Here is a 16,046-nt window from a genome sequence, read left to right as displayed (position 1 = left end):
AATATTACAAATCTCACTGTTAGTGCATGCAGGAAATATTTTTTTACAATAACAATGTTGACAAAATAAAACGAACTATTTTTTTCTCACAGAGCACACACCAGATACAAAGCACATATGGGCTTCATTCACATTAACATGTTTTTTGTTAGATCTGCCTGCCCCCTCTTCATTCAAAACAAACATAACTCTAATTGAAATTTAAAAAAATGGAGAAAATGTCTTAAACATGTACTGCACAGCTTTCTCATACAGTTTTACTTATTTTCCGATGCTTAGCTGCTTCCCTTCTGCTTCGTTGCTCTGCGTTGATGCCTTTCACGAAAAAATGGAGCCGTGTAGTTAAATAGAAGCTGATAACTTTTCTTGTAACTTCAGCTGCGTGCTCATTGCAACCAATGTTGCTCATGCACCTTGCCCTCACGAGGGTGAGTATATCCATAATACTGTCAGCATGCAGTTCTTGCTTGCTAAAACATTCTGTAAACAGATTTTCAAGCATTTCCACAAAATGAAAAAGTGCACTAGAGGGATAAAGAAGACCTCCATTATCCTTCTGCCTTGTATACATAGCAACGTCAGAGTTTTCTGCAATGGACGACACCGTCAAAGATTGCATACATGGGTCACAGTTTGTTTTCATTATGCACTTCCGTGCAGCATAACCAGCTACATAGTAAATTAGGCGTGAATCGCTTCTCTCTACATGCTGGTCATGATCGCCAGGTGACGACAAAGCTGCCTCTGCTGCAGGCAAATTTCCTGCATCAATGAGGCTGTCAACCCGATCCCAAATGGTAGTCTTATGAGGACGAGTGCTGCCACTTCCTTCAATTTCTAGCAGAGCACTCAAAGCACATGGATCAGAATTTCCATACCTTACCGTTTTTACCAAACTGTAGAAAGACATACAATTCATGGTAATTAGGAATTGAGTGGGCGTAGGGTTGTCGTTACAGCCAGAGGATTGGCGAACAATACTGAACAAGTTTTCTAGGGGGTCTTGACTAAGTCGAGATGTCATTAGGTACTTGTAGCCTAACTTATTAAGGTACGACAGAAGTTCAAGTGTGCTTGACAGGGTGACTCGCAAACCGACGGCTGTTGACTCACTGACAAATCCCCCAGCTCCACCTGCGTGCTGTTCCCAAGCTGTCAAATATATCAAAAAGTCTGCAATAGTTGCACTGGAAGATGAGTCTGGCCGCAGGGCTTTGGCTGGGTATCTCGAGGTCATTACAGTGATCAGGGAGTTGATCCTCCTGCAAGAAAAAACATGAGATTTGTCAATTTCTTTGGCAGGACCTACCTAAAATTGATGTATCATAAAATACCAAAGAGCTAAGAGTGGCCATCAGGTGACTATGTAAACCACAAAGCTACATGCACATTTTGTTGCCATCAGAAAAAAAAGTAGATTGAACATTGTAAGCTAGACTGTGCTCAATACAAGTACCTGAAAAATTCTTGTGTAGCTCTGATGCTTCCAATTCTTGCCTCTATTTCAGTCTTGTAGAGTTGAAGACCTTGCAGCACTTTTTCCCCAAAGAGCTGAAATGCAAAGCCAACTCTCATTTTCTCGAAGGCATTTGGCTGCAGATGACATTTAGTAATGCCTGGCATGGCCTTAAGTGTCACGCTACTGGAGTCAATATTGAAAGCCTGTCTGATCGGCTGCATTGAAACCTGGAGGAGTAAAAAGCAGAATAGGAAACAATGAATTTATATCACTTCTGTATCTTAAAATTAGACAACCCCTGAGCTCAGTGATTAAATTTCTCGAAAGGTCAACATAACTAAGCAAACAAGACACACTTACATGTCCATCCGGTGTATTGAAGGGGCACTTCAGCAGGCTGTTCCTCAAGCATTTAATAAGGTGAGGAAAATCGGATATGAAGTATAGGTGGCGACTGTCGTCAATGGGATGCTTCACTCCGCATTTCACATTGTTTGCTCCTCCTCGGACACCTAGTATTCTCCACATGCGTCGATTCCAAGTCGCGCCGTCACAAGTTACAAAATCCACAAAAAGCCCACTGTTCTCTGTTAATATTGTGGCTTCTACAATTACCTTGGCTAGCAAGTCCCCCTTCATATTTCCACTGGTGGCAAACGTGCCAATTACTTGACTCCACTTGCCAACAAATGGCACAAACAGGATAACCATCCCGTGGTCTGACTTCACGCCCTGGTCTGTGGATGAAGTAAAGTCTCCTAAATCCACAAAACCTTCGATGTGACCTGATGTTTTAACACACATGTGTTCCGAAAGCTTTAGCTCGTCAACAAGCAGGCCACCATGCTTCCTGAAGGTGTCCATATCTCGAGTCTTTTCTTTGAGCTGTTCTAAAACCTTTTTGCTAAACCCAAAGGCAGACCGGTAAACAGCCATGTAACGCTTCAGAGTGGACTTGCTTGGAAGTACAAGTATTTTGTTATCCCGAATGTGGTTGTATAAGCGGGAGCTCTTCATCTTCATGATGATGCATTCCAAAATCCACGCTTTGCTGTAACGAATACCCCTGTTCTTTACTTTTGCTGCTGCAAAACATTGTCTGACACACTCTTGTTGCTTCTGAGGGAGTTCAGAAATTCGCTCATTAACAGTTTCTTCATCTAGGGAAGCATTTAGCTTTTGCATCTTGTCAATGTCTCTTTTCATTGTAGCAATACGTGCGCCAAGGCGTCTGTTTCTTTGTGCTGCACATTTCAGCCGCTGAACTATGGTTCGCAATGGCCTGGAAGGTGCTCGCTTCACTCTTGATCGTCTATTCAAAAGCACTTTGCGCAAGTACTTGCACCGGATGCACTGCCCTCCTGAAAAGAAAAGAACCTGGTTAAAATATGGTTTACAAACAATACATTATGATATTCACATTGTAAGTCTAATGCAAATTTGATGCCATATTTATAATTCTTACCTTTGTTTGGAACTATGCCGAGACATTTGCTGTTGAAGTATGTTCCCTGCTTTACTGTCAGCTGACTCTTAATCCCTGCCGTCAAGAAGGCTGGACAGTAATCATCAGCATCCAGGGCTCCAACACAAAGTTCGATGGCTTCTGCTTTTTCTAGCAAGTTTCCTGCTTCTTCCAAAGAACTCAAGCAACATTCTTCAATTAGTCGTCCTCTTACGTACATTTTTGCGTAGATGTCAGGTAGCCTGTCGAAGACAAACATAACCACTTTTTCGGATACGACGGTCGCTTCCTCGTCCAATACCGAAGTACAATAGAGTACTCCATCTAGGTTTGGGAAGCTGTGCTTTGTCCAGTATTTTGACGGAGTTTTCAGTTCTAATAAAAACTTTAAACTGTTTTGTACCTCAGATGGGCTGGATGCTGCTCGTGTCACTTCGTTAGAGCCGAGTAGGTCAACATTCTCGTGCGACGACTGGTCATGTGAGTTATTTACGGACGACGGCTCGTAAGGCGTGCTACGAGTTTCAATGCTGCTGGTCGACGGTTCAGATTCTTGCCGCTTTCGCTTGCTCCTAGGTTTCGGAGTTTTTTTTGTGAGGTACGCAGGGAGATTTGGAAGAATCGTCGGAACAGCGTCTTCTGTCAATGTTGGCTTCGTACGCGGAATGCGTACCTCTTTGCCGTTAACGACGTGAACGAAGTCCCTGATTATATAACGCGGCTCAAAGTGCAATTCGCACACGGCACATGCTTGGTCAAGCTTCTTGTCTTCACGGTGTAAGTTTCTTTCCCACTGATTTCTCCTTTCTTCGTCTTGTGGGACGCTGAAAAGAGACGCCTTCGGCGCGTCTTTCACTCGACTATAGCCTGTCCGGCACCCCGGTGCAAAACAGTAATTGCGCTGATGACTAGCCATAATTACTTAGCGCACCGCAGCACGAGCACAAAGGATGTCCGAGGACGTTGAAGAGAGAAGTCGACGAACGTTGCACTTCACAAAAACAATCAAAATCAAATCAATCCACGTCCTCGTATGCAGGCAGGCTGCAGCAAGCGAATGGCAGTGACGGGAGCGCACGCGCTGGCACGGGTTTCAGGTGCAACTAGCTCCAGCGCCCCTAGCGGCCACCGGCTCCGGCGACATGCGCAGCTTCAGTCGGAAGCGTGCGCCGCATAGGGCAGAGAGCCCACTACCCAATATTCTAGTACACTATATCTCTAGTAAGGGGGAGACGCCACAGCGTCTTACGCAGCCGTTTACACATGCCGGAACGTGCACCGCGTTTGCCGACGCCATCACATGACTGCTGAGAGAGTATAACCCCCGTATTCATAAACACTCCTCGACTTGAACTTGACTTGTCACCGCCTTCAACGCGTTTCGAACACGCTGCCCAAGGCGGTGGCAAGTCAAGTTCAAGTCGAGGAGCGTTTATGAATACGGGGGTAAGGCGGAGAGGCCACAGCGTCTTACACCAGCTTCTTACACCGCGCTAGCACAAACGCGTTAGAAACGTGCCGTCTTTCGTGAATGTTGGGTATTTATTGTGATCGTGGTGCATGTGTCCTGTGCGCTTCGTGGCGTAGTGGTTAGCGCCGCGCGTTCGGAAGCGAGGGGTCCCTGGTTAGATTCCGCGCTACGGACACAACTTTCGGAATTTTTTTAACACGAAAGTGTTTTATGCCGGGGTCCACCAAGACTTCACTGACGTATTTCCGTCACGGAAATACGTCAGCTTACAATGTACACGAACATAATACAAAGAAAGAAACCAGAAGAAAAAGTTCCACAAACATGCAAAATCTGGAAATCGAACCCACGACCTCTCGGTCCGCGACGATAGATCGCCGAGCGTTTAACCCATTGCGCCAGAAACGCATTTGCAGAGAGCTACACAGACGCGCCTTATATATCTAACACTCCTCCGTGTACCCGCGCTCTTGCTCGGGGCGGTGCCGCCGCCTACGAGCAGAAAAGAGAAGTACTGCATTATGACACTAACGCGCACCGACAGTGAACGCTTCGGTGGTCTCAGCACTACGACGCCTCGATGCCAGCATTCGAAGGGACGCTGGCATCAAGAAGCACTACCAACGTCAGGTGGCGTTCACCGTACTCAGCACAGCGGAGCGTGGCCTCCGCAATTAGCTCTGAAAATGTTTCTGAAGTTGATCGCGGAGGCTGCAATTACGACGCGCTGTACATGCTGATTTGACTCGGTGACGATTCAGTTACGTGCTTTGTCTTGCGCGTTGTATTAGTGTGTCAGTTACGTGCTTCGTCTTTCGCGTTGTGCTAGCGTGTGCAGCGTAGTGCAGCTGCCATATGCACGACGGTTGCTCATGGTCATCGACGTTGGTAGTCGTGATGGAGGAGACGTGCCACCAGGCGTCAGCGTGGGTGCATCAACGCCTAAGGGCGCTTTAGCCACAAAACACCAATAGACATTATATATCAATGTGCAATAAACATTACACTACTTCTGTGAAGACACGTTTCACTTTCGTGTTCTATACCGATTCCTATATAAGAGGGATCAACCACATTTTTTCTCATAAACGTAGACGTGGCTACCTACTACGACGACTACTACTACTACTACAGAGGAGGGACAGACCCACACCCTAAGGAGCTTCGCCCCTAAAAAATGCTGGAGTGGCAGCCCTCGCAGTTTCTTACCTGTACAGGTGAAGCCACCGTTTGGCTATACTTCTACTCTTAAAGAGGGCCGTGACCGCTGAAATCTGCTAGCAGCTCACCTCCTTTTCCTCAGTTATTGCAAATGCTAGGCTCATTTGAAATTAAAAGCTCGAAACTTTCGCTTAATATATTACCTTTGGCTGTGTAATAATATCATGATGTGCCATAAAATTTGAAAATAACTTAAGGCTTTCTTCTGAAACCAGTGACAGAAAGGAAGACGTCCAACGATATCTGCACGGCTAAATTATCCGCCTTAAAACAACACGGAGTGGGAAGAAAGTGCTTCGGAAGATCTCGTTTTTTCTCGGCGCATCTTTTCATACGTGTCATCCGCCTGGGCACCACGCATTGCGTCGTGGTTGCTTAGGTGATGCAGTCATGGACAGGCCAGCGCTCGTGCAACGCCCTACGAAAGCCCAGTGCTTTCTCTTCAATGTGCCGGTTTCAACGCCGGTTGACGCCATCATCGACTCCGTCGAAGAAGTCGTAGGTGCCGGAGGTTTGCAGTATCTGCAACATAACGGCGGCAACAAGTTCTTGGCAGCTGTCCGCTCCGTGGCTCAGGCAGCCAAGATGGCGGCGAAAGGCTCTCTGCTACTCGCCAACAAGATCGTACCGCTGGAACGCATGGGCACTCCAGTGGTTTATGTGACGGTGAATCGTCTTGCACCCTGTGTCAGTGACGACGTCCTGACTGCTGCACTTGCACCGTATGGGAAGTGCCGAGGCACTTACGATGTTGTTTTCAAGGACAGGACGGACATCAGCAATGGCAGCCGACTGGTCAAGCTCGAGAAATTAAAATCTCCACCGAATTTCATCATGGTGACTGGCTTTCGGGTAATGCTGCAATACAAAGGAATGAGGAGAGTGTGCTCCAAGTGCGGCGCAGAAGGTCATTTTGGAGCCTCCTGCACGTACTCTCGATGCGCCCGATGTGCCATTTTCGGCCATCCCACTGCAACGTGCAATGCACCATGCAGACGTTGCAATGGCGAGCACGCCACTGTTGACTGCGTGCAACCACGTTCGTATGCTGCTGCGGTGACACCAGCAACGCCCGCACAACCAGCTCTGGAGGACAACGCACCTGAAGGAACAGCGCAGACGCAAACCACTGATCAACCAGGAGAAGAAGAAAGTGCACCAGAGGTGCCGACGCCAGCGTCCACCGGTGCGAGCGACGCAGCGTCTTCTCCCTCTTCTGACGCGGAGAGCAACGAGACGCTACCTGCCATAATGTCGTCGTCGGCAACAGAAGATGACGAGGAGCCTGCGTTAGACGCCCCGCTTACGCGATCACAGCGAGAACGGCTTCTTACATGTTCTACAACACCGAACGCTGGCGAGGACGCAGATGGACGCCATCTCGGCATCTCCGAAGTTTTGGCCGGTCCGTCGAGGATCACGCCGGTTGTCAAGACAACGACAGCGCTTGCGAGTACTACCAGTGCGGCGGTGAAGGAGAGACGCACGCGCTCGCAAACGGCGTCTCAAGACGCCAAAAGAATTCTGTCATCAGAGAGTTCTACGTCATCAGAACCAACGGCGACACCCTCCAAGAAATGCAAGGAAATGCCACGAGACACGACTACCATGGACGTTGTCTCCGATTCGCAGACGTACTAACGATGGCGCCTTACACCGCTCCTGCTGCCCGTAAGGGCCGCTTTTCCTCTACTCCCCACTACGAAGTTGACGCAGCGTTCACGGAAAGATGCTTGGCGCAGAAATCGCGTTCCCGTCCCTGTGCGAGACTCTGCAACCTTGGTATTTTAGGAATCAGCTTGCTTCCGACTAACCTGTGTGAGGAACATAATCAGTGCCTGTTTCACGTTCGCTGCTGTGATGCTCCTATGCTCTTTTTTACTTTGCCGCGGTCTGGCTGTTGCAACGATGTACGACGCCCATTCAGTGCGCAACTTACCTATGGTGAGCCATTTTCCTTAGTCGATTTTGTACGCAACTTACTCATTCACCATGTATTTGCACATAATGACACTTAACGCACAGGGATTTCGTAGCAGAGACAAACAGAGAGAAGTAATTCATTTTGCCCGCGAGAAAAAAGTCGATCTCCTCTTTCTTCAGGAGTGTAACTTAAGGAACCAGCAGGAAGTTAAAAAGTTTTGTGATGAATTTTCTGTAAAAGCATATTTTTCATATAGCCCTGGGCGATGTCGAGGTGTAGGAGTTGTTGTTTTCGTAGGGTGCTTCTACACGGAAGTCACCGCCTATTTGATTTAGAAGGTCGTGTGATCGCTTTTGATTTCTTTTGGGGCGAGAGGAAAGTTCGGGCATTGAATGTCTATGGGCCCGCCGTACGTCAAGATCGCAATGACTTCTTTGCTAAACTCTCCCCTTTTTTGTTAGACAACCATCCATTTTTCATGGTTGGCGATTTTAATTGTGTGATCGACCCTATGCGCGACTCGCGAGGGGCAAGGCAAAACGCTTCCAATGTGCATGCAGCTGAATTATCTCGTATAGTGAAAGAATAGAATTTATCAGATGTTTGGGTACACATGCATGGCGAAAATTTTGGGGCCACATGGCAGCAAAGGCAATCGCAATGTCGTCTAGATCGAATGTATTTCCCCCCTGAATTAACATCGCAAATTGTCCAATGCAGCATCCTCGATCTTCCTGCAGACGCAGGATACATTTCAGATCATCGAGCTTTCACTGTCGTGCTGAACCTCGAAGGAAGGTCAGGTGAACGCACCGATATGTGGAAACTAGACATTGCTTCTTTGCGTGACCAGGTGACTCTAAGCGAACTCAAAACCGCAATATCTACATCAGTAAGCGATTATGAATGTAATATCAGAGCGTGGGACACTTTACAAGAAAGGTGGAGGTCGGCATGCATAGCAGCAGCAGCAAACGCAAAACAAAAGAGACTGAGCAGCTTTGTGAGTGCCTGAGAAGGATAAGAATAGTACGAGATGGTGGCTCCCAAACACAGCTAATGTACGAGTACCTAGATCACCAACGCGAACGATACCATAGGCTTATGAGCTGGTACTCTCGTACCTCTGCAAAGGCGTGGATGTCAAACAGGCCAATTTCTGATCCTGAGGTACTGCGGCTGGCTCGTACGTCCAGTAGGAGGCAAAATGACAGCTCATATATTGAAAAGGTTATAATAGAGGATGGCACACAGAGCGGTGCGAGACGAGATATCGAAACAATATTTTGGAACTGGTTCTCAGATGCATTTTCATCGGAAAATATTTACAATGCCCAACTTTTAGGTGAAGAAATATATGATTTTTGTAATAATTTACCCCACGTAGACTACACAGAAGGCAAGAAGGTGAAGAAATATATGATTTTTGTAATAATTTACCCCACGTAGACTACACAGAAGGCAAGAATTTATTGTCTCCAACAAATTCGCAAGAAGTCTTTGATGTTACCCGATCTATGAACAGTGGATCAACAGCCGGTACAGATGGCTTACCAGTCGAATTTTACCGGTCCTGCTGGCCAGAAGTAAGCACGGCCTTGGTATCTCTTCTTAACGGAATTCTTGCACGGGAAGGTATTCCTAAATCGTTTAATCGGGGCCGCGTGATACTCTTGCCAAAGCCAGACTCCAACCTTGCCGAACCCTCATCCTGGAGGCCCATAACGCTGCTCAACATAGACTATAAGATATTCACAACCCTTCTTGTAAATCGCATGAAGGTATTATTGCCTAAAATAGTCAGCGTGCATCAAACATTTTCCGTGCCTGGTCGGAGTATATTTTCATCTCTCCACTTAACACGTGATATCATACAATACACAACAGCGCGTGAAGCTTCAGGAGTATTGGTAAGTTTAGACCAAGCCAAAGCGTTCGAGCGCTTAGAACACCTGTACTTATTTGAGGTGTTACAATGCTATAAATTCCCCGAAGAGTTTGTAGATATCCTGCGGATGTTGTATTCGGGAACAACAGCCGAGATACTACTTAACAGCACTTTAACTCCTAGGTTTTATGTGACAAGGGGAGTGCGGCAGGGCTGTCCTTTGTCACCTCTATTGTTTGTGCTTGCCATTGACCCATTGTTAAGGCGTTTTAGCGAGAGCTCGCTTTTAAGGGGTCTTCTTATGCCGGGCAATGGGTGCATAAAAGTGTCAGGGTATGCGGATGACATTACTTTGTTCTTACGGGATGGGGACAGTCTTGTAGATGTATTTCGTATTTATAATCAGTATGCATCATTGTCAGGGGGTAAAATAAATATGAGGAAATGCGAAGCATTAAACTTAGGACGCAGTGCCATAACATTACCAGGAAATATTAAACAGACCGAGCATATGCAAATATTAGGCATAAAATTTTCTACAAGTGGTGTTTCACCTCACACGTGGAGAGACATTATCAGCTGTATTAAAGCACAGTCGGAAGCAGTGACTGCGTCGCCACTGCCGCTAGCAGAAAGGGCTTTCTTTATTAAGAATGTATTGTGCAGTAAACTGTGGTTTGCTGCAAGAGTGGCTCTTCCGCCGTCACCAACAGTACGTGTAGTAAACAAAATTATTTTCTCATGGTTCTGGCTAAACAAGACACAATACGTAGCACAACAATTTTTGCGTCTTCCGAAAGCCAGCGGAGGATGGAGCTTGCCGTGTATAGTTTACATTTGGTAGACTGCTGTGCACTAAGAGTACATGTGACCTACTTGATGATGATGAGTACCCAGGTAGGCCACTTCTCCTTCATTGGCTGGGTCATTACCGTCGAACGCTCATGCCACAAAGTTCAGGCAACTTGCTTCCGACAGCGGTAACGCCAGCACCGCAGTATGCGGCGGCTGCGCGCTTACAGAGCCAGCTTGTGCAAGTAAGGAATACAAAGTGGCGTACGACACCAGTTTCAAGGCTTTGTGAAATGTGTGAGACGGCTGTGCCTTCAGGGACAGCTACTACAAGCACATGGACAGCCGTTTCTTCACCTGATTTGCCTTCTAAAGTGAAGGGCTTTCACTGGCAATATCAGTGGGGTATTCTACCTACAAGAGACAGGCTTGAACGCTGGGATATGGTAGCGAATGATATATGCATACATTGCGCACAAACAGAGACCAACACGCATGTAGTAAAGGAGTGCGTAGTAGCGCGCACCTTCTGGAAGCTGGTTGGAAGATTATTTGGACTATCCATCGTGCGGGCATCACGGCGGCGAGATCGGTTTGCGAGTCTCGTCTACTACAGCGTTAGCTACGTTTTGTGGTGCTTCCGCAACATTGCAGAACGATCCCGCCAGCCAAATAGAGCAATGTACCCCAGAGTGCGCAAACTAAGGGTGATAATATGGGGTCATCTTGAAGAACAGCTCTTCAAGCTCGGTGAAGCCGAGTTTCTTCGCCGCTGGTCTACGCGGTACCTAACCGTGTCTCGAGGCAAAGTTTTGCTACAGCCAGAATAATGCCCAAACTTTGTTTGCTGAGTAGAAACTGTACCTGTCTGTGCTTCGGATGTCATTCATGAATCCGAGGCTGACATTTATGATTTTGCATGTACACTGTCGTAGTGTTTGTGATGTGTGGCAAAGTTAATGTCAAGCAGACGCAATTTACTGTTTTGTTTGCTCATCTGTTCTGTTTATATGAAGTACGATGTATTGCATGTGTGGTACATAATATTGCATTGTATACGTTCATACAACAGTTGTACGCGTGCCTACGGGTAAATAAATTTCCTTGTCAGCTATTTCCACACGTTACTGCTTGCCTATGGTAAGATGGTGGTGGTCCTGGCTTCACTTTTGAGATGGCAGCTCCACTCCAGCATTTTTTAAAACCTCCTTGGGTAGAGCAAACTCTGCCTCGGCAAGAGAGCAACGGCTAGCAAGTGTAGCTGGTCCCTCTACATTATAACAGACCAAGGAATTTGTGAGTGGTTCATACGTTCGGGAAAATAGCGGTGAAGAAGCAGCTTTCGTGTAGCTTGAGTTGTATACTCAACTAACATACACAAAAAAGCTTCTCCGGGGCTAATGAGCAGTCGGACAGAAAACGGCAGTCAGGCGACAAATTTTGTGAACCGATAAACTTATTCTGTGACTATGTTTTGCTTAAACTCCTGCTGTTGTTTTTACTTTGGCCGTACACTTGAGAACAAATGAGGTTATTGAAAACGCTAGCATTGCTCTTAACCAAACGTGACTACATCCTAGTGCTTATAGGGCTCTGCCCGAGATAGTGAGAAAACTACAGAGTGCGCAAAATAGTAAACTAAACCAGAATTTTTGCTTCTGCGCTGGGCTATGGATCGAGTACGCGTACAATTTGGGGACCATGGGCCTTGTTGCCACACTAATTGATATTTGGATATCTTAGGAAAGTTGCCGAAAAAAAGAGCACGAGTGCGATTTAAGTTAAATTCTTTCTTGACTGCTCACATGATCTTAATCAAACAAACTCATTACATCGGTTTTGGCTGTTCCAGGCAAAATTGATTAGTGGTATAACAATAGCCGTTTTGAATTTTTTTGATGTTGCAGTGCCAGCGCCTGCCAACAACACTGAAAAAGGTGTGAATGGCATGCGTGTGCAGACTCCCCAAAATTCTACTCATCCTCACTTAGACTCAGCTACTCAGCAGAGCTTGTTCTGACTCTTACTCTCCAAAATTCTACTCAGCTGTGTTTGCTCTGACTGATAGTCATCGACTGGACTGGACAAACTTTATTTGGGGCCCTGCAGGACGCGCTTAGGGCGTAGTGGGCGTCTCCCACGTAGGGACCATCGAAAGCCACTGAAATTGACTGCAGCTTCTAAACAAATTGTGGAGTCGGCTTTTACGTCTTTGTAAATATTCAGAGAAGACATCTATACAATATCACAGCACCCGTGCCGTGATGAACGAACCAGGCTAACGCTAATAATGAAGTTCGCAACACAAATTCCATTGCACGTTCAGCAAGCAGAGTGCGATCATTTGCGCTGCCTTCAGAGGCTGACGTGAGCTTTCGGGTTGGTGCTTGCTGCTAAGTTTGGTGCAAGAATTTGCGTAGGAGCAGGAACCAGTTATGAGCAGTTACGAGTAACATACACGAATAATTTTTTTTTCATAAACTGGGGCTAAGCACAGGTAGCGCTAGGGTCTCTATACGCTGACTTTGACGACTTCGTGCAGCGAAATCCCGACTACTGCAAATGCGATAAGGATAGCTGTAGGGCTTGTGGCCAAGTCCTAATGAAATTTGTTGTAGCGCAGGCAGAACCCACGCGGGCACAGAAGACACACCAGACAGCACACAGTGCGGAACGACCAGCTGCGAATAGCTGTTCACGTCTGCCATGTCTCCTCGCACTGAACTTGAGGAACTGCCGTTGCGCACTCGAAAATAAATGTAAACTTCGAAGCGTTCTTAGATTAGAAAATACCTGTATTATTAGCTGCGTTGAAAAACTGATGAATAATATGTGAACGCACAGATTTGTTCATCACATTAGAAAAGTTATGCGGCGTGTGTCACACAATCTGGCAGCAAGGAACATTGGCTGTCGCACCAGCCATATTGTTGAACTCGGAGTTGTGTAAAATGAGCCCTCCGAAAACCACTTTGTGACATGTGTGACTGCACCGATTTTTTTTTCGCGGCAGAAACAGCCTTCATGTGGCAACCGGGCTTCTCTCTTTCGTTTTACAGCGAGAGAGAGAAGTGACTTCATTTGCACCCGTCAAATAGATGACGGGGTAGAGGTTTCAGCCTAAACCCACACTCATCCTCCCTAACCGTCGGCCGGGGTCCCTTGGGACCGGGTGGCGGCCATGGCGACACGGATGACTTGTCGTTGAGCATTTTCTTCTTCGTTGAGTAGCAAGGACTTCCAGGATTCTCTAGATCTATCTGGCTCATCAAAGCTAGGACAGTTCCAAACGATGTGGACTAAGTCCGCTATGCCATCGCAGTGCCTACACCGAGGGCTATACACCGAGGGATGCCATTTGCGCAACAGTTGTGGGTTCGGAAATACCCCCATTTGCAGCTTCCTCCACATAAGTTCCTCGCTTTTGGTAAGGTTCTTATCCGCTCTCGGGTAAGTTTTACACCCCAGCTTATAATGGTTAAGAATTTCTTGAAAAGTGTTCAGTTAGTCAGCGGTGTGTAGCGGTTCCTCGCTTGAGGGTGTTGTGAAGACTGCGCTGGGATCCCGAAAAGTGAGACCTCGGGCCAGCGCGTGCGCCTTCTCGTTCCCTCGCAAACCCTGGTGAGCCGGTGTCCAGATTAGCGAAACCTGCTCCGACGGGGGCTGCCTAACGGCTAATATGTGTACAGCTGCTGCTGAGATCCTGCCCGCATCAAAATTTCTGATTGCAGATTTTGAATCACTAACAATAACTCTCACATTCTTTTGAGTCAAAGCCAGCGCAATGGCGACTTCTTCCGCCTCCGTTGCTCCTAAATGTCTGACGCTGCAGCACGAGATAGGGCCTCCGTTTTCGCGTGTAATTACGGCTGCGTATACTTTGCCTTGCTTGTATTCGGCCGCGTCCGTGTATATCCCATCCTGCCTGCCTTCCAGCCTTTTCTGCAGCGCCTCAGATCTGTCCCTTCGCCTGCCCTCGTGATGCACCGGGTGCATATTCTTGGGCAACGGGAGTATTCTCAGCTTGTCCCTGACTCGCGGTGGGACTTTGCCTGTCTGCTTGTAACATGCCTGGGGCTCGAACCCCAGCCGCTGTAGGATCCTTCTACCAGTCTGAGTGGGCAGCAGTCTCTGATATTGCGATACTGTCACCGCTTCAATGAGCTCGTCTAAGGTGCTGGACACCCCTAAACTTAAGATTTTGTTCGTTGATGTGTTCGGGGGAAGACCGAGTGCCGGCTTGATCCCCTTCCTAATAATGATCTCGACCTTGTCTTTCTCTGCTTTGGTGAATTTCAGGTAGGGGGATACATACACGACCCTGCTATTTTAGGAGGTTCGCTTCCTTCATACCCGCGTATTAGTTCGCTATTCGCTTGAGTAATCGGCACGTCTGGCTGGTTCTCGCTTCTAGTCGATGGATCGTCTCGGCGTTTTTGCCGTTTGCTTGAATCCACAAACACAAGACCCTGATACTGTCGACAGTGCGAATAATGTTACCGTTTACCGCAGCTCGTTGCCGTGTCCCGGGTCCTGTCCCCTTCCCCGTCGCCGCGCCTGCAATGTTAGGAAAAGGGCCTCCGACTTCTCCGCCGAGAACCTGAGGACAATCGGTTCCAGATATTTCTCGATAGCTTTGATTGCCCTCTGCCTCGTCTCTTCGATGTGCCCGTCACTGCTTCTGCTCATCCATAGCGTCAGATCGTCCGCGTAGAGCGTATGGTTCAGTCCTTCTATGCCTGCCGGCTTCCCGGGGAGACCCATCATCGCGACGTTAAACAAGGTGGGCGACAGAACTGATCCCAGCGGCGTACCCTTGCTTCCCAGTTTAATACCTTCCAATAAGTGCCCTCCCCAGCTGATCGTTGCCGTTCTATTCGTAAGAAAATCCTTTACATAATTGTAAGTCTTCGTGCGCATATTGAGAGCTCTGAGACTCTCCAATATGGCCGAATGCTCCACATTATCGAATGCTTTAGAAACCTTTATTTGTGCGACTACCCTGGTGTCTACCGTTTTTTTTTTGTCTATTACCTGTTCTATGGCTGGGATCCTGGATATTCTAAATAGTGAGAGTGAAAGAGCCAACAACAAAAGGAAGCGCATATCGCCGCTCGCGTCGGACCTCGGTTTAACGGCCACCTGTTTCTCAAACGATGTAGAGTACACCTGATAAGCCGACCAATGGGAAACGGTTGGCGCCCCTCGGCGCAACCGCGCGAACGCGCTCGTGCCACTCTCTCGTCATGCACTGCTGTCCATGTGGCGACGAGTACAAATTATGAGCATACCTAAACTTTCTGTAGCGTTTGTGTCACAATTGAAGACCACCTTACTCAAGAAAGGTACGCCTGGATCCCGAGTGCCACTAGTGCATCGTTAGAGTGACCAAAATTATACTGGCTCATCAACTGTGTCGCGAAGAATTAACAGATTCCCTGAATAGTTTTCGATTGCCCTAAAGAAGTTTAATCCCGTGTAAAGTCAATATAATTCTCATATACTAACTCCGACAAAGCGCAAATACGGAAGTATGTACGCACACTTTTAATGACTACTACAATTGACTACAGCTTAGCTACTTAGCTTGTACAAATTATCCAAGAAAGCTTATTCCGTTCATAAGATGGCGTAATTCTCAGAAATAAAAATGCTCAATGGCTTTATTTCAACATAAACAAAAACGTAGAAGTCATTCAAAATGTCGTGCATAATCACAGAGCTCGCTACCGTCATAACGACTTCATGATGTCTTTCTGGCGTTTTACGTGCCGAAACGAGTTCTGATTATGAGGCACGCCGTAATGGAGGGCTTCGGATTAGTTT

The sequence above is a fragment of the Dermacentor silvarum genome, chromosome 5, assembly GCF_013339745.2.
Source record: "Dermacentor silvarum isolate Dsil-2018 chromosome 5, BIME_Dsil_1.4, whole genome shotgun sequence".
Classification (NCBI taxonomy): domain Eukaryota; kingdom Metazoa; phylum Arthropoda; class Arachnida; order Ixodida; family Ixodidae; genus Dermacentor; species Dermacentor silvarum.
Note: the sequence above shows the minus strand (reverse complement) of the source record.